The following is an 18,826-nucleotide window of genomic DNA, read 5'->3' as shown; positions in this document are numbered from 1 at the left end:
GGTTATCTTTGATCAGATGGCGATGGGAAGTCTTGATATATTGTTTTTAACTTCCTTCTCTTTCAAGGTGAGGCTGAGGTTTTTGGGATAGGTGAAGGAGGACAGCGTGATTTCTAGCATTTATAAGAAACTGAACTATACCTTAGAAATTAAGATATAATCTGTGGGTTTTATTTAGTTATTAAATATTTATGCCACCCATCTCCCCTTTAAGGCGACTCTTGGTAAATTACAGATAAAAGATAAATGAGAAAATAATTAACATATTAAAAGTATGCAAATTACAAATTTAAAATTATACAATATGCAGTTTGGAAAATATCTTGGTATGTTTAACCTGATCAGCTACAAATCTTTGATTTGGTACAGTCCCTTAACATTGATTAATTCTATGCTTGGTTATTCCGCAAGCAGGTTAAATGTCTCTGTGAATTCAGCCCTATTGCTTTGAATGATGTGTGCCACCCATCATGCTTCTTATGGTTGATATGGCTCATCTGGAATTGCAGTAGTGGAAAAAGTAACCTTAAGTCATTCAACTTCAAGGTAATCCTGGATCATTAATTAAACATTAAGTAGTGCAGAAAGGAACATTTCTGTTTAATCAAGAACGTTGTCAAGGTTTACCCCACCTCTAATGGCGCAAACATAAAAATGTTTACACAGAAATAAAACTATTTGTATCAAAGGCCGGTAGCGTCAATCAAATTGTTAAAATGCGAGTTACGTTTTATATAGGTTTGCCTTTACCATCACATCCTGATCACACGTCATTTGAAGCCAAAAAAATATAAAATAAATATACTAACTTGTCACCATCTGCTGGGAAGGCACAGCACTTCAGAGTCTATCTGTGTGAATAATACATTTTGTACTACAAGAATGGGCTCTGCCCTTGAAAAAAAAAATTCTTGAAAGTCGTACAGAGTTTAAGTCCCTTGGTGTGCTTAATAATAATTATAATAATTATGAAGCAGCACAGCCCTTGATGACTTAAATGCACACATTGGGGGCGGATAAATTTATTTTTTATTTATTAAAGAAATGTATATGTCTGCCTAACTCACAGTGATTCCAGGAGGCCTAGAGGAATAAAACCCCAAATAAAAAAAAAAATCAATACGTACCCTCCACTGCCTCGGTGACAACATTCCAACAAACCATTTGATGGGCTCAGTGGCTAAGACGCTGAGCTTGTCGATCAGAAAGGTCGACAGTTCGGCGGTTCGAATCCCTCGTGCCACGTAACAGAGTGAGCTCCCGTTACTTGTCACAGCTTCTACTAACCTAGCAGTTCGAAGCCAAGTAAAAATGCAAGTAGAAAAATAGGGACCATCTTTGGTGGGAAGGTAACAGTGCTCTATGCGTCTTCGGCAACATGACCACGGAGATGTGTTTGGACAGTGTTGGCTCTTCAGCTTTGAAACGGAGATGAGCACCGCCCCCTAGAGTCGGGAACAACTAGTACATATGTGTGAGGGGAATTTTTACCTTTACCTTTTATGTCCACCTGGGATCCTCCAGATCTGCTGGCAAGACCATGTCTTCAGGACCTTTTGGAAGTGTATCGAGATGGAGGCCATTCTTATCTCCACAGGGATGATGTTCCACAAGGTGGGAGCCATGACAGAAAAGGTTCTTTTTCTTGATTCCACTAGATCAGTGGGGAAGTATAGCCCCTTTATGACTTGTGGATTTCAGCTCCCAGAATTCTTGAGCCATGCACTAAGAATCAGAATAGAGATAAAAGGAACCTTGGAGGTCTTCTGATGCAGCTGCCTGCTCAAGCAGGAGAACCTGTACCATTTCACTAGGGATCCCTTGCTGGAGGGATCCATAACATATCCTGTGTCCATAATTTGGTGGATTGGATAGATGGAATGGGGTTTTAATACAATAGCAGAGTTGGAAGGGATTTGGAAGTCTTCTAGTCCAACCCCCTTGCCTTAGCAGGAAACCCTATACCATTCCAGACAAATGGCTATCCAACATCTTCTTAAAGACTTCCAGTGTTGGGGCATTCACAACTTCTGGAGGCAAGTTGTTCCACTAATTAATTGTTCTAACTGTCAGGAAATTTCTCCTCAGTTCTAACTTGCTTCTCTCCTTGATTAGTTTCCACCCATTGCTTCTTGTTCTACCCTCAGGTGCCTTGGAGAATAGTTTGACTTCCTCTTCTTTGTGGCAACTCCTGAGATATTGGAACACTGCTATCATGTCTCCCCTAATCCTTCTTTTCCTAGTTCCTTAAACTAGACATCCCCAGTTCCTGCAACTGTTCTTCATATGTTTTAGCCTCCAGTCCCCTAATCATCTTTGTTGCTCTTCTCTGCACTTTTTCTAGAGTCTCCACATCTTTTCTACATCGTGGTGACCAAAACTGGATGCAGTTTTCCAAGTGTGGCCTTACCAAGGCATTATAAAGTGGTATTAGCCCTTCACATGATCTTGATTCTATCCCTCTGTTTATGCAGCCTAGAACTGTGTTGGCTTTTTTGGCAGCTGCTGCACACGGCTGGCTCATATTTAAATGGTTGTCCACTAGGACTCCAAGATCCCTTTCACAGTTACTACTGTTGAGCAAGGTACCACCTATACTGTACCTGTGCATTTCGTTTTTCTTGTCTAAATGTAGAACCTTACTCTTTTCACCATTGAATTTCATTTTATTAGATAGTGCCCAATGTTCAAGTTTGTCAAGATCCTTCTGTATCTTAAGCCTGTCTTCTGGAGTGTTGGCTTTTAATGAAGCCAACAAACAGTTTGGTGGATTAATGAAGGTACTAGCCCAGAAACCAGGAAATAGTGAGTTCTAGGCCTCCTCTGGAGTGGAGAGTTGGTCTCTGACAGAAAGCCACTTGAAGAGACTAGAAGCATTTGAAATATGCATTTACAGACGGCTGATATGTATAAGCTGGGTTGACAAAATCACAAATGAGGAGGGGATAAGCCACCTGGGAAAGCAAACGGAAATCATCAAAGTCATTAAAAAGCAAGTTAGAATATTTTGGACATGTCATACGACACCCAGAAAAATATGGCATATTTCACTTAATCCTCCAAAGAAAGACTGAAGGCAAAGGAGGTCCAGGCAGAAGAAGATCATGGCTTCAAAATCTAAGGGACTCATGTGGCTGTTGATAAAAATAGGATCACCAACATGATGTCAATGTTCGGTGACGGATATGGAACAAGAAGAAGAAGGCCTCCCCTAGAGGAAAAATGGGATTAACTAGATAAAATGATTTTGTACTCGATATCTCATCTTAAATGAGCCCTGAAGATATTCTGAATGCTACTGTCACTCCCTGTTCCAAGTGATCTTTGGGGTCAGATTTGGCAAAAAAAGTAGATAGCATCTCTTATCCAGAGCCAAAGCAAAACTGATAGCAAGAGTCATTTTCTTGCTATGGAACTTGCGGATAGTTAAGAAACCAAAAGGCAAAAGATGTTGATATCTTGGAAATTGTTATGCATTGATTGTTTGGTTTAATAAGAGGGTTAGAATTGGGATAAGCTATCTGTCTCAAACAAATGAAGATTAAATAAAATTCTGCTGTATGACTTTTGGGGCAGTTCCTTTCTCACAGCCACTTCACAGGGTTTTGGTTGTGGGGAAAAAAAAATAGGCAGAGGAAGGAATATAAAATATAAAAAGAGGAAGAGGAAGGAATATAAAATATAAAAATAGGAAGAGGAAGGAATACGGTATGTTTGCCACCTTGTGTTATTTATAAAAAGTAACAAAATTGAGATAAAAATTAATTAATTCAGCCAATGAATTCCAACATTTGAAGTAATTTACTGAGGATTATTCATTTCTTATATTCCCAGGGTGTATAGGTAGCGCTCCATTTACAACAGTTCATTTAGTGACCATTCAAAGTTACAACGGCGCTAAAAAAGGAACTTATGGTCATTTTTCATACTAATGACTGTTGCAGCATCTCCATGGTTACGTGCACAAAATTCAGAGGCTTGGAAACTACCAATAGCAATAGCAATAGCAGTTAGACTTATATACCGCTTCATAGGGCTTTCAGCCCTCTCTAAGCGGTTTACAGAGTCAGCATATTGCCCCCAACAACAATCCGGGTCCTCATTTTACCCACCTCGGAAGGATGGAAGGCTGAGTCAACCCTGAGCCTGGTGGGATTTGAACAGCCGAACTGCAGAACTGCAGTCAGCTGAAGTAGCCTGCAGTGCTGCATTTAACCACTGCGCCACCTCGGCTCTTCTGGCTCTCCTTTATGATGAGATGTCATGTTGCGGTGTCCCAGGGTTATGCAATCACCTTTTGCAACCTTCTGACAAGCAACGTCAATGGGGAAGCCTGATTCAGTTCACAACCACATTAACAACTATAGTAATCCACTTAACAACTGTGGCAAGAAACATCATAAAATGAGGGCGACACTCATTTAAATGTCTCACTTAACAGAAATTTTGGGCTCACTTGTGGTTGTAAGTGAGGACTACCTGCATTGCTTGGGTTTTTTTTTTTTTTTTTAGATCCGGTGTGGAAAATTGGCACAGAATCTGCTTTGAGTAATATTCGAATCTTGAGGTCCTCCAACGTATAGTGTTTGCACAACCTATGCACAGGTTAACTACATGTTTCGTTTATTAATCCATTTTCCAGGGGTTTGCGCAATGTGCTAAGCCCTAAACTAACCTCACAACTTCCTGCTGGCTTTGTTCAGAAAATTTCTGGACTAATAGAAAAGAATGTACGTTTATTTATCTATTAGTTTGTCAAACCTGTACAGGTATGAACGTGGACAAAGGAAATGAATACAAGTGGGGACAGTAGGACAGGGACGGTAGGCACGCTGGTGTGCTTATGCATGCTCTCTTACGGACTTCTTAGACCACTCTGTTGCTGAAGTCATATTTTCTGCAATCGAGTTTGGAGCGGTTTACCTTGAGTTTGTATCAATTGTTTGCCCTTGTATTGCTGTGGTTGAAACTGAAGTAGTCGTTGACAGGTAGGACGTTGTAGCAGACAATTTCTGTGTACTATGCTTAGGTCCAATCGCAGGCGGTGCAGTTCCAGATTGTCCAAGGCCAAAAGTTTGAGCCTGGTGGCATAAGGAATTCTAATGTGAGCAGAGGAGTGGACAATACTCTAGATTGAGCTGTAGAGTCCGTGGTGCGCTGCCGATTGCTTGTAGACATTTCATTACCTGACTAGGTAACAACATCAGTGATGTTACCTACTCAGGTAATGAAAAGTCTGCAAGGAAACCCAAAGGTTTTCAAGAGGATGCAGGCAAAGAAACACATCTCACACAGCACCCAGGATTCCACACTGACTGACCCCTTTGAACAGACGGACGAACTCATTCACTGAAGCGAGTAAATCAAGATTTTTTGGGGGGAAGGCTTGATTTCAGCCCATTGCTCGGCCAACAAACCACAGTTAAACTACTGTCACCAGGGCAGAGGAATGCAGGCACTAACTAAACCAGGGGTCCCCAAACTTGGCCACTTTAAGACTTGTGGACTTCAACTCCCAGAATTCCCCAGCCAGCAGAGCTTCGAAGTCCACAAGTCTTAAAGTGGCCAAGTTTGAAGACCTCTGAACTAAGCTAACACCGTTTTGCTTTCTCCGGCTCCTGCTCGCTCTCCCCTCCCACCCAGGCCTGCGGCCCCGCCCACTTTCCCGGGGTTTTGTGAATTTGCCACCCCTCGGCGCCCAACGACGTCGAGAGCGTCCGCGTTCCGATTGGCCGGCTCGGGCTGCGCCTCCGCCCACCTCGCGCTCGGCCCGCCCCTTTTTCTCGCTTCGGGAGGCGATTGGCCGAGGCGTTCGAGTTGAGGATCGTCTTGTGCTCGGAGGCGGAGGGAGGGGAGTGAGAGGGGGCGGGTCATGAGGACCTCCGTTGCTCCGGCGCCGCCTCGCCTTCTCTTTGCTTCCAGCGCGTCGCCTCTTAGACCGCGTTCGGGAGGGGCGCCCTCAGTCCATCGACGATCGCGGGAGCGGCGGCTGTGGTGGCGGAGGACGAGCACCCAGCAGCGGCAGCCCCGGAAGGCAGCGAGCGAGCGGCGGATCTTCCCTAGGAGAAGCATCGCCCCGGCTGTAAGTGCGGGGCTTCCTCGAGAGGAAAACCCCGGAGCGTCGGAAAGAGCTGGTCTCTTCTCAGCTTGTGGCGTATGGAGGGATGGGGGTTCTTCGGAAGGGCTTCGACTTTCTTCGGCATTCCTCACCCCGACTTCTCCCGTGCAACAGGCTGGGCAGGAGTCGCAGCCCACCCACCCACTCAATCAAGCGATCGATCGCCGCGCTGGGTTCGCACGAGCAGCTCCAGACACGCGTGTCCGGTTTCTGGCCGTGTTGTCGTGAGAACCCGCCGACGCGCGTTGGGAGGGTGATGGGTTCCTTTCGGCTTCTGTCCTCCTTCCCCCTCAAGCCGTGTCTCCCACACCCAAAAGAGTAGGAGGTCCAGGCGCCCTTTTATCCCCCCCCCACGTCAGGAGAGAAGGAGGGAAGTTGGGTAATGGGAATTAAAAGGGGGTGGGTGGGTTGATGATTCCCCCCTCGCAAGTATTCATTTCCTGCCCTCCCCCCCCCCTTTAAGTGAACCTATGTCAGATGTTTTGGCTGGAGGAAGATTTGGACTTTGGGGAAATGGGCTACTTTCCCAATTAAGGAAGAGAGAGAGAGAGAATAATAATAATAAAATATATGGAAGGGGGGGAGAATCTAGTGATGTGGGGTTCTCGCCTTTTAAAGAAAGAAAGAAAAATCGGTAGCAGTAGAAGAAGAAAAAAAATGTTGCTGCCAATCCTAAGAGGAAGAAATTGATCAAAGTTGTTAGGTTTCTCTCTTCATTTATTATGTGATGGGGACATGTGTACATTTCTGTACAGTGCAGGTGGGGTGGGTAGATGTGGTGGCATTGTTTCTCCTCCTCCTCCTCTACTTGTAAACCTAGAGAAAATTTTAAAAGGAAACCACAATTTGACATCTTTGATGCGTTGTGTTCACAAATGGCAGGGCTAGAAAAGAGGGAGAGTGAGTGGCATGAGCTTTCTTTGGGCTTACTAATCCACATTCACACAATATGTTCGCCCAGCTTTCCCCACACCCGGCCTCTTTTAGTTGTACAGATTTCATCTTTCCGAATTCTTTTGCTGTGGTTGTGATGGACGGGGAATTAAAAACAAAGCCAGGCTGGTGGTGTGTTAAAGGTGCTGGCCTAGAAATTAGGAGATGGGTGAGTTCTAGTCCTATCTTTGGCATGAAGGCTATCTTACTGATATGGGTCCAGTCACTCTCAGCCCAAACCACCACCCAGGATTGTGGTGTGGAAAAGAGGAAGAGAAAGGCAAAGTAATAAAGGCAGGACAATCAAATTAATTAATGCCTTATGTTTGAAGGCTTCCCAGATAGCAGAAGGCCACCCTATTGATTTAACCTAAGTGGCTAGATGTATGCAAGAATTTTTTTAGGTACTAAATTACATATTAAACAGATACGAAACTGTTCTTGCTGGCAGCATTAATGACATGCCGCAAACGGACAAGTCATATTTTAACATATGAATCCAACCAGGGTTTATAAACATGAAAGCTGCATTTGGAGCTCCCTAGGACTTGGATTTTTTTCCTTTCCAATTGAAGGGAAATCATTGACCCTTACCTCGAATACTATGAAAAGCTTGCATCTTAACTTTTGCAGAGGTAGGACTCATATTTTAGGGTACCTCTTCCATCCACTGGAAACATATTTGCTGTGAAAAGGTAGTTATTGAAGCCACCATAAATGGAAGGGCCTTTCCATATGGAAGTTGAAACCCCTATGTTGGCAAGTCTGGTATAGAAAGTGTGTGAAAGCATTTATATGTCATGCAGAATCATAATACAGGTGGCTTCTTTTGGATTTTACATGTTCGATCACCAAAACAATTGTTGCCTATTCCACAATTCTAGGTAATACACAAAACCTGCATAATGAGAAGTCCAGTTGCTGCACCTTGTTGGGAATTCTCAATATGAGAGATTGTAACCTTTTATCTTCTACCTAAGCAAGATTTCCAGATTATATAAATGTTCTTCATAATTGAAGAGCTTTTTTGGCTCATTCAAATCCTTAAATGAACGAATCTTTTCCTTGCTTTATCTTGGAGGTTCTCAGCAGAGACCATCTCGATTTTTCTTACAGTATGTTTTGAACTTGAATGTTTAGTACTTTTCAAGACTGAAATTCTATGCTGTAAGGTACAAGAAATTAGATTTTTTTTCCTTTGAGCCTTCATTTGTATATTATTAGAGGTTGCAGATTGCCATTCCTTTTGCGAATAGAATAGATAGCAATAGCAGATAGACATACATATTGCTTCATAGTGCTTCACAGCAGTCTCTTAAGCAGTTTACAGAGTCAGCATATTGCCCCCAATAATGTGGATTCTCATTTCACCGACCTCGGAAGGATGGAAGGCTGAGCGGGTCAGGATCGAACTGCTAGCAGGATCAACCTTGATCGGGTCAGGATTGAACAGCTAGCAGTCAGCAGACTTTGCCTGCAATACTGCATTCTAACCACTGCATTAGAATTCTTTATTGGCCAAATGTGATTGGAAACGCAAGGAATTTGTCTCTGGTGCTTAACCTCTCAAAGTGCACACAAAGAACAAGGTAATACAATCATAAGTTACCAATATGAGAAGGTAATAGGAAAGATGAGAAGGATAATCAAATTACTCCTTACTATATACTGTAGGTAAATATTCTTAGGCATAAGACTGCTATGGGAATTAGGTGTTTAGCAGAGTGATGGCATGGGGGAAAACCTGTCTCTTGTGTCTAGCAATTTTGGCATGCAATGCCCTGTAGCCGCGTCCGGAGGGGGAAGAGTTGAAACGGTTTATGTCCAGGATGTTAGGGGATGTGTTCTCATCGGTTCTGCCACAAAACCGCGGACGACAAAATCGCGGTCGACGAAAGCGCGTATGTGACGTCATCACAGCGCGACGAAAAAGATCGAAAAAGATCGAAAAATGTAAAAATAAAGCTAAAACCTTCCCCTAACCCCCCCAAACCTAACCCTAAACCTAACCCTAAACCTAACCCTAAACCTAACCCTTAACGTAACGAAAAACCTAACGCTAACCCTTAACCTAACGCTAAACGTAACGCTAACGCTCTAACCCTAACCCTTAACCTAACCCTAACCCTAACCCTTAACCTAACCCTTACCTTTATGTGAATCGGCTTGCTGTAATTTAATTTTTATTTCAATTTTTTTATCTTTTTCGTCGCGTTGTGATGACGTCACATACGCGATTTCGTCGACTGCGCTTTTGTGGAACGCGCTTTTGACGGGTCACGGTTCTCATCCCTCTTTCTAGCTCGTGCAGTGAGTAAGTCCACAGTGGAAGGCAGGCTGGTTGCAGTTGTTTTTTCTGCAGTTCTAACTATCAGTTGGCAGTTTGTAAGGTACAACATTCTTTACATGCATTCCATAATGCTCAGATATTCCTTTTGTCTGCCAATCCTAAATATTGGCTTCTGGATGGAGCTTTTCTGAACAACATACAAATTAATTCCCCAGAGACTTGGGCAATTTTTGTCTGTATGGCTGTAGTCCAGTGGTGGGTTTCAAATTTTTTTAGAACCTCTTCTGTAGGTATGGCCTGTTTTGTGGGAGTGGCTTGCCGGCCATGTGACTGGGTGGGAGTGGCTTGCCAACCATGTGACTGGGTGGGTGTGGCCAACTTGTAAAATGTGGTGAAACTCACTTAACAACGCTCTTGCTTAGCAACCAAAATGTTGGCTCAGAAACTCTGGCATTTGAAGCACATAAGTCTTAAAGCTGTCAAGTTACAAGACTTTTGCACCCCTAATCCTTTAGAAAAAAATAACCCCAGGGGTGTTCAAACTTGACAGCTTTAAGACTTGTGGACTTCAACTCCCAGAATTCTTCTTCTTGCTCTTCATCTTGATGATGTGCAGACGGGCGGGGGGAGGGAGCTGGAACCGGTTCTAAAGGGCACTGTAGATTTGTGGAACCTCTTCTATAGAAGAGGTTAGAACTGGCAGGAACCCACTCCTGGTGTAGTCCAGGCCTAGGACTCTCATCCAACACAAACCTTATACATCCCTAAGGCAGTGATATTCCAATTGGATCATGGCTTGCACTACAGCAGTTTATTTTATAATTCTAAGTAGAAGTGTGTATATCCTAGAATGGGGTTTCCATGTCATTGTGAGTTTTGCAAATAAACTGTTATCATTATGGTAAAAACAGATAATCCGCAATTTACGACCACTCATTTAGCAAAACATTTGAAATTTCAGCGAGGCTGAAATAAATAATGATGTCGGACCAGTCTTACCACTTATGACTGTTTACAGTCTCCCTACAGTAATTTGATCGCAATCCAGGCACCTGCAAGTGGTCGCATTTATAATGACAGTGGGAGCATTCCCAGGATCACGTGATTGCCATTTGTGGCCAATGGAGAAGAGAGCAGGGAAGCTCATAAATTGCTATCCCGTGATGCCTTGTTTAATTGTCCACAGCAAAACTATTATAAAATCGGATCCAATTTCATGTGATGTCTTGCTTAACAACCGCAATCCTTGCCGATGAATTTTCTGGTCTCAATTGTGTAATCCTAAATCAAGGATTACCTGTTGGGGCGTGCCAACAGAGCAGGCAGCAGATTTGGAGATTGAGGAGGTTGGGGTGGAAAATGGGCCAGTCCTGGAGTCTGGGGAAGGCTCTGATGAGGGCTCTGTGTCGGAGGCAGAGAGAGGGCCAGGGCCATCTGACAGTTATCAGCTGCCTTCAGAGTCAGACATTAGTGAAGCAGACGAACAGCTGGAGACTGTTCCCAGTGTGCGCATGCACAGAGTTGCCAGAGGAAGGGAACTAAAGAACAGGAGTCGACTTGGGTGTAAGGCCACAGGTGGACGATGAATGGCCCCTCCCAGAGGAAATAAAAGAGGAGCAAAAGGGGAGTGGAGTTTGCAGGAGACAATTAGTTCGCTTAATTGGTTTGTGACTTTCCGAGACTCCTTGCCATGTTTTGCAGATATTGGCCTGGCAGCTCTCCAAGCCTGATAAGGTCTGTGACTGTAAATCCTCCATTGAAAGACTTTGTTGGATGGGAATGAGAAGAATTAACAGTAAATTAGTAAAAGGAGTTTTTGTTGGGACCAGGAGTTTGCTTCATGCTCTTGGGAAGCCTCAGTCAGAACAATACCTGTATCCCAGTGAACAGCTATATAGGTATCGAGAAATGGATTTTACTAGAGATGAGCAAAGAGGTGGTTTTGCAAAGATTTTTCAGTCTTTCCTTTTGTTTCTCTACATTCCCCCCTACCTTTGTTTCATTGTAAGAAGGAAAGATGTTGGTTAATTTTAGACTTGAGTCTGTGGGCAGAGAACTCTCCATTTTACTGTTCAGCACCTCATAATTTTAGATGCTTTATAAATAAAATAGCATGATGGCTTCAGCTGTTGGGCTTGAAAAGTGTTTTGGGGTTTTTTTTGTCTGATCCGTCAGGCTTCCTAACCTTCAACCCAACCAGACTGCAAAAAAAAAGTGATGAAACAATAGCAAAAAGAAAATGTCAGGGATGGGGAGAGAATAATATTCCTGTTTCTTACCTTCTCCTGAAGTCTTGGAAAGTAATTTCCCTGCTTTTGCTTCTTCTAAAGTATCCTCTTAAGGGTGACGTCAAATCCAGAAAAGGGCAAACATTTCAGGAACTGGACTTAATTGATTACTTCACTGGTTCCCCACCTATGGTGGACCCCTGGGGAGGTTTGAAGAATGTTGTTGGTTTTAGTTGCGAAGTCGTGTCCGACTCATCCCGACCGACCCCATGGACAACGTCCCTCCAGGCCTTCCTGCCCTCTACTGTCCTCTGGAGTCCATTGAAGCTCACGCCGACTGCTTTGGTGACTCCATCCAGCCACCTCATTCTCTGTCATCCCCTTCTTCTTTTGCCCTTCATCATTCCCGGCATGAGGCTCTTCTCCAGTGAGTCCTCTCTTCTCGTTAGGTGGCCAAAGTATTTGAGTTTCATCTTCAGGATCTGGCCTTCTAAAGAACAGTCGGGGTTGATCTCCCCAAGACTGACCGGTTGGATTGCCTTGCAGTCCAGGGAACTCACAGGAGTCTTCTCCAGCACCATAGTTCAAAGGCCTCCATTCTTTGGCGCTCAGCCTTCCTTTTGGTCCAACTTTCACAGCCATACATTGCAACTGGGAAAACCATAGCCTTGACTATACTCCCTTTTATTGGCAGGGTGATGTCTCTGCTTTTTAGTCTGCTGCCTAGATTTGCCATCGCTTTCCTCCCCAGGAGCAAGTGTCTGTTAATTTCTTGGCTGCAGTCCCCCTCTGCGGTGATCTTGGAGCCTGCTATGATTTAAATCTCAAGTTAAGTCTTGTGGGTTTGTGGCCATGGTCTGTGGCCACAAAACGTATTTAAAGGGGGTCCATGGTGAAGAAAAGGTTGAGAATCATTGGATTATAGGTAGTCCTCGACTTACAACAGTTCATTTAGTAACCGTGTGAAGTTACGACGGCATTGGAAAAGTGAGTTGTGACCATTTTTCACACAACCGTAGTGGCATCCCCATGGTTACATGATCAGAATTTGGATGCTTGGCAACCCGTTCATACTTACGACGTTTGCAGTGTCCTGGGATTGTGTGATTCCCTTTTTCGACCAGATTCACTTAACAACTGTGCAACTAACTTAACAACAATGGTGGTTCACTTTAACAGCTGTGTCAAGAGAGGTCTTAAAACGGGGCAAAACTAGCTTACTGAATATCTTGCTTAGCAACAAAATGTTTAGCTCAATTGTGGTTGTAAGTCAAGGACTACCTGTAATTCCTGGGTAGGTCCTTGATACTGGGAACAGCAGAAAAGCTGCTATTTGCCATTGGCTTCTTTCTAATGCAGGTTTTTTTCTCTTTTTTTTTGCATTTACCAAACTAAGATCCAGTCCTGGATTTTGAGATAGCATTTAATCTCCCATCCAAATGCAAATCAAGTCTGACTCTCCTTATTAGAATCAGATTTTTCTCCTTGTTGGGGAAGAAAAACACAGAAGTGTACATCTTGCTTCTGAACTCCAGACTAGCAAACTTTTCAAAAGCTGTAAGTACGATAGTCCAAAGTTCAGAAGCAAGGTGGTGTTTTCCTCCGGTTGTTTTCCCCCAACACTTGAATTTTAATGACCGATTTTATTGGAATAATTTTACACTCCACCTGCTTTTAATGGCAGCAAACTGCCATAAGGTTTATTTTTGAACAGAAAGGCAGGGTGTAAATTCAGTAATTAATTAAAAAAAGAAAAGGTAAACTCTGAACATAGACTTAGTGTTCTGTGGTGGTGGCCATGGCAGCAGATGAGTTTTGCTCCATTAATTTCAGTTTTTTTTTCTGTTCGTTCGCCTGATTACCTTTGAAAGTTACCAAAGTCTGTGGCCATTGCCATTCCTGATGATAAGCAAATTGCATTGGATCGCTTGTGCATTGCACGAAGAAATACATAGGTAGTTTCTTTTGCATCTATAACTGACTCCTTTTCATTGGGAGATTCCGAATGGTTATTATAGTAACAGGAAGTTCTCTCTAGCTTCCTTCAATGATAAATACAATATTTATCCTGGGCGGGACTTACTTATTCCCTTTTTCCAAGGAAAAGCAATACACTTTGTTTTAGTGTTCCCCACATAAAACACATTTCAACACTTGGATCAGCTTGGTTAATCATTTTCTGTGTAGCTTCTTATCTCTGAATCAGGGTGGACAAAACTTAGCTTTGCTTGTCCATACATATACTTTTTAATAGCTAACTGAGATTTATTGCACTTTTTTTTCCTTCTGTGCAGATTGCAACAGTTCTTTCTTCAGGTACACAAACAAAAATGTGTTTCATTACTGGGCCTTTAGGACTAGAGCCCAGGAGACAGAAATGGAAGGAAAGCAGTTTTTAACTAAAATTTAAAAGGGGGGGGGGAACTAACAGAAATTGGTTGACAGGAGGTGATCTCTGGAAATTTGAGAGGGATGTTCCTTTCTTTAGAGCTATTTAAATAAAGGCTGGAACGCCATTACATTCAGCTCTTGTATGAACAGAATAACGGAATTGGAAGGGACTTTGGAGGTCTTCTACTCCACCCATCCACTCCTGTTTATGCAGGAAACCATATACCATTTCAGATGAAGAGTTGTCCAATCGCTTCTTAAAAACCTCCAATGTTGGGGCAGCCACAACTTAAATGGATTAAAAAGGGATGCTAAATCAGATGATCTCTAAGATAGTTTCCTATCAATTATCTAAAGCAGTGGTCTCCAACCTTGGCAACTTTAAGACCTGTGGACTTCAACTCCCAGAGTTCCTCAGCCAGCTTTGCTGGCTGAGGAACTCTGGGAGTTGAAATCCAGAAGTCTTAAAGTTGCCAAGATTGGAGACCACTGAAAAGGATTTGGTAGAATGAAAGGTGAAATGAATTATGTTGTACAATAAAAATTACGTGAGCCCAAAACGGGCACCACGACCTCATGTTTTAAGAGAATGAGTAGGTTGTAACTTGAGAGCATGTGGTATATGAAGTGGTAGGATTCAACTGTTATTATCAAATCGTATCAAATACAAATAGGAAGGGAATTTATTATTTACACTATAATCATATGTTTATACTTTCTCCTATTACATTAAAAATTGCAGCTGAGTGTTTATCAGCAAAAGATTTGGTGAGTCATACTATGTTAACTTTTGAACTTTTGATTTTTTGAGTTCCTTAACGTAACACATTCAATTATTCCTAATTAATGATAAGGAAAATGGTAGCGACTTACAGGTTTTTAAATCTCCTGTATGTTTACCTCCTGTATGTTTTATCTTTTTAAAATTCTCTTGGCCATTTTTTATCTGTAAAAAAAAAAAAAAACTAAAACTTTTACATGGAAAAAAACAGCAAATGAAAAATTACGTCGCAGCAACTTTTCGAGAGTTGGAATCTCTCTAAAAGGCTTTCGGATTTGCATGCCCAGGTTACTCCCTCTGTGAGAAGACCCCCCCCCCCAAAAAAAGTTCCTAGAAGAATTAATGGATTCAGAGGAAGCCACTTGATTGTCTTTTGAATGCATTAAATGAAGATCTGTGGACTTCCAAAAAAAATGCATTACACACGCCCTTGAATTTAAGTTGTCAAAATAGATTGGATGTTGTTTGCAAGCTGTGTCATTTAAAAAAAACAAAACACTTCCTTCAAGATCAGATAGCCCTTTAAGAAAGACTAGATCCAAGGATGGAATCTTGGTAACCTATCTGTTGTCTAAGCAACAGAATGCAAACTGTGCTCTGGGAATTGGAGTTAATGAACCATTGTTTAACTCTCCTATGGCTTCTGTCTGTTTCCCTAGAGAATAATAAGTAAAATAGGCAGCCAAGAATTCATCTAGGAGCTACGGAAAAACATACAAAGTAATGGTTCGGTTCTTGAGAGGAAATCTCTTGTTTGGTTGTTTTGAGTTGGAATTATTCTGTGTCATTCTGTCCATGTTTATTGTAGTGGATGCTGGGCTCATTTTGGGAGGTGAGGGAAACAAATTGGTACCGTTTAGCAAATGCGGGACGCGGTGCCTCAGTGGCTAAGATGCTGAGGTTGACGATCAGAAAGGTCGGCAGTTGGGCGATTCGAATCCCTAGAGCGAGTTCCCACTCCTTGTCCCAGCTTCTGCCAACCTAGCAGTTCAAAAACACGTAAAAAAATTGCGAGTAGAAAAATAGGAACCATCTTTGGTGGGAAGGTAACAACGTTCCGTGCACCTTTGGCGTTGAGTCATGGCGGCCACATGACCACGGAGACATCTTCGGACAGCGCTGGCTCTTTGGCTTTGAAACGGAAATGAACACTGCCCCCCTAGAGTCGGGAATGACTAGCACATATGTGTCAGGGGAACCTTTACCTTTTAGCAAATGACATGAGCTAGTTCAGAGAGCTGTTATCTGTTGGAGAAGTGATATCTAGTGTTGACTAAGTTCTACCCTTCTTCTTCTGAAGGCACTACACATTCTGAACCTGTGACCCTCCCTCCCTTCCACCCACCCACCCTCCCAGTTTCCTGGTTTTTGCTTTTGCACCAGCAGCGTTCCACTTCCTGTTTAAATTGGCTGAATGCTATTGGCTCGAAAGGACTATATATTACTCTGAGTAAATGCCAAGTTTTGTCGGTCTGCCTTAGGGCTTGTTGGCCTGGCTGCCTGCCCTGGTTCTAACTGATCACATCTTTTTAGTGTCTCTGATTCATTGCAGAAACACTATTGAAATTGGAGTCAGGCAAATCCTCCACTCCAAGAAACAAAGGTTTTGCCATAGTTCTGCTGAATAAACAAAGCTGTGTTAATACGAATCAGGCAGCCATATACATTTGCTTAACCAATATATAAAATGTATGTTGGCACATTATTTTTTAAAAGATTTCTCAGGTGGCCACGTAACTGAGGAGTTAACAAGCTGGATAGGCCCAGTTTCTCTCTCTGAAGAGCAGCAATTTCATATGTAAATATATACATACATACATATATGTGTGTGTGTGTGTCTGTGTGTATATCAGAGGTGGTATTCAGCCATTTCTGACAGGTTCTGGAGAACCAGTATTGGAAATTTTGAGTAGTTCGGAGAACCGGCAAACAGGCTGGCCATGCCCCGACTGCCTCTCAGCTGATCTTCTTTTGTTGCCCTGAACAGGAGAAGGGAGCTGGAAAGCAGGTTAATGGGGTGGGGGAGGAAATGGGGATTTTGCAGTATCCTTCCTCTGCTATGCCCACAAAGCCACACCCGCAGAACCTGTAGTAATTTTTTGGGAATCTGTGTGTGTGTGTGTGTGTGTGTGTACAGTATTGCTTTATCCTTAATATGAAGCACTTCTTATTCCTGAATGGACTGATGGAAGACTTGAAAAAATGCTGTCGCCAGATTACAGATTACAGGAGCCGAGGTGGTGCAGTGGTTAGGGTGCAGTACTGCAGGCCACTTCAGCTGACTGTTATCTGCAGTTCGGCGGTTCAAACCTCACCGGCTCAAGGTTGACTCAGCCTTCCATCCTTCCGAGGTGGGTGAAATGAGGACCCAGACTGTGGGGGCAATTTGCTGACTCCATTTGCTAAAAATCTGTAAACCAGTTAGAGAGGAGTGAAAGCCCTATGAAGCGGTATATAAGTCAAATAAATAAATAAATAAATAATAAATAAATAAATAAATAAATAAATAAATAAATAAATAAATAAATAAAAGAACCAGGGTGCTACTCCAGCTGAAATGGGGACTGCTTCAAGTACAATTGTGGTCATTGTGTAGAGTTCTTTTTGTCTTTTGAACATTAAAAGTCAGAGAAGAGGGGGGGGGGGTTCAACCTATTCTCCAAAACACCTGAAGGCAGGACAAGTAGCAATGGATGGAAACTAATCAAAGCGGGAACCAAGCTAGCACTAAGGAGAACTTTCCTGACAATTAGAACTATTAACCAGTGAAAAGATTTGGCTCCAGAAGTTGTGGATGCTCCATCACTGGGTGTTTTTAAGACGAGATTGGATAACCACTTGACTGAAATGGTGTAGGGTTTCTTGCCTGAGCAGGGGGTTGGACTAGAAGACCTCCAAGGTCCCTTCCAACTCTGTTATTCTGTAGTTCTATTGTGAAAAGAAACTGCATACTAGATTATTTTTTCATATTTTGAGCATTCATCAGACAAATCAGCTGGTTCTTTGCATTCCTAGATTTCCTCCTTTATATTGGTGATGTTACTTGCACCTCCTTTACAAAACATGGAAGCTATTTAAGTTTAAGAAGTAGATATATGCATGTTTCTGCGTGTTTTGAAGGAGATATTTCACTGGATAAATACGTGACTGGGCTTTATAGGAATAGCTGTCCAGGATATAGCTCAATGAAAACCTTATGAGGCTCAGGTCTTCTATAAACCCTCATAATTTTTACTTAAAGCTTCAGTGACAATTTGCTCATCTCTTAAAAGTGGCTACCGTATTTTTCAGAGTATAAGACGCCTAAAAGAGGATGAAAATTTGGGTGGTCTTATACACTGAATACAACCCCACCCACCTAATCCTTTGGCCTCTGCCTCTCAGCAATTTTCCTCCTTGCAGCAAAAGGGGGAGAAATTGAAATTGAAACTTGCTGTTTGCTCCACGTGGCCCGATTGTTCTAATCAGGCTGTTCTCTGCTAGGAGGTAAGTCAATAACTATAAATGCCTATAGAATGTTCAAATTATTGGACTTATTTTTTCAAAGACTCCTTTATTATTGTTCTAGACAGCTTAACATTTATTTTTAAAAATGCTTGATCTGAAGAGGCCCAGTATGATTTCTTTTAAATAGCAGAGAATAACTATACTTCCAGAAAGCACATCAATTTTAACAGCATCTGTACAAGTATCATCTGAAATGTTAACACTACAAACAGTGTATATTGCCTGAACTGTTTGTTGTACGGAGGCAAATTGCTGGGAAGCAGAGGCAGATACTTTTCCCTTGTTTTCCTCCCCAAAAGCTATGTGCGTCTTATACTTCAGAGCGTCTTATACTCCAAAAAAATATGGTAATCACATTTTTATTTGTAGAAGCTGTCTTCTTCATTGCAGATGAAAAAAAAATCATCTACAGTAGACGAAGAGATCCTCAGGACCAGGTGTTATTTTTTTACAAATGGTGCAGATATTGATGTACCTATTTTCTAAGGGATTAATTATATGCTTTTTTATTCCTCTGCGTTATTTGTAAACAGAGGTAGAGAGGTTGATTAAACCGAAATGCTTTTTATACTTTCTTT

General features: G+C 42.3%; 1 protein-coding gene across 1 annotated transcript in view; it reads left to right on the top strand.

Annotated features, from left to right (window-relative positions):
- Nucleotides 1-5,897: 5,897 nt before the first annotated feature.
- Nucleotides 5,898-18,826, top strand: part of LOC116515682 (beta-1,4-galactosyltransferase 3-like) — a 33,309-nt gene continuing 20,380 nt past the window's right edge. Inside the window, exon 1 of the mRNA XM_032227841.1 lies at nucleotides 5,898-6,082. The gene's annotated coding sequence lies outside the window, so the exon portion shown is untranslated. The remainder of the gene's footprint in view (nucleotides 6,083-18,826) is intronic.

Source organism: Thamnophis elegans, chromosome 12 (assembly GCF_009769535.1).
Source record: "Thamnophis elegans isolate rThaEle1 chromosome 12, rThaEle1.pri, whole genome shotgun sequence".
Taxonomy (NCBI): domain Eukaryota; kingdom Metazoa; phylum Chordata; class Lepidosauria; order Squamata; family Colubridae; genus Thamnophis; species Thamnophis elegans.
The sequence above is the reverse complement of the archived record's forward strand: the minus strand, read 5'-3'. Positions and strand labels throughout refer to the sequence as shown.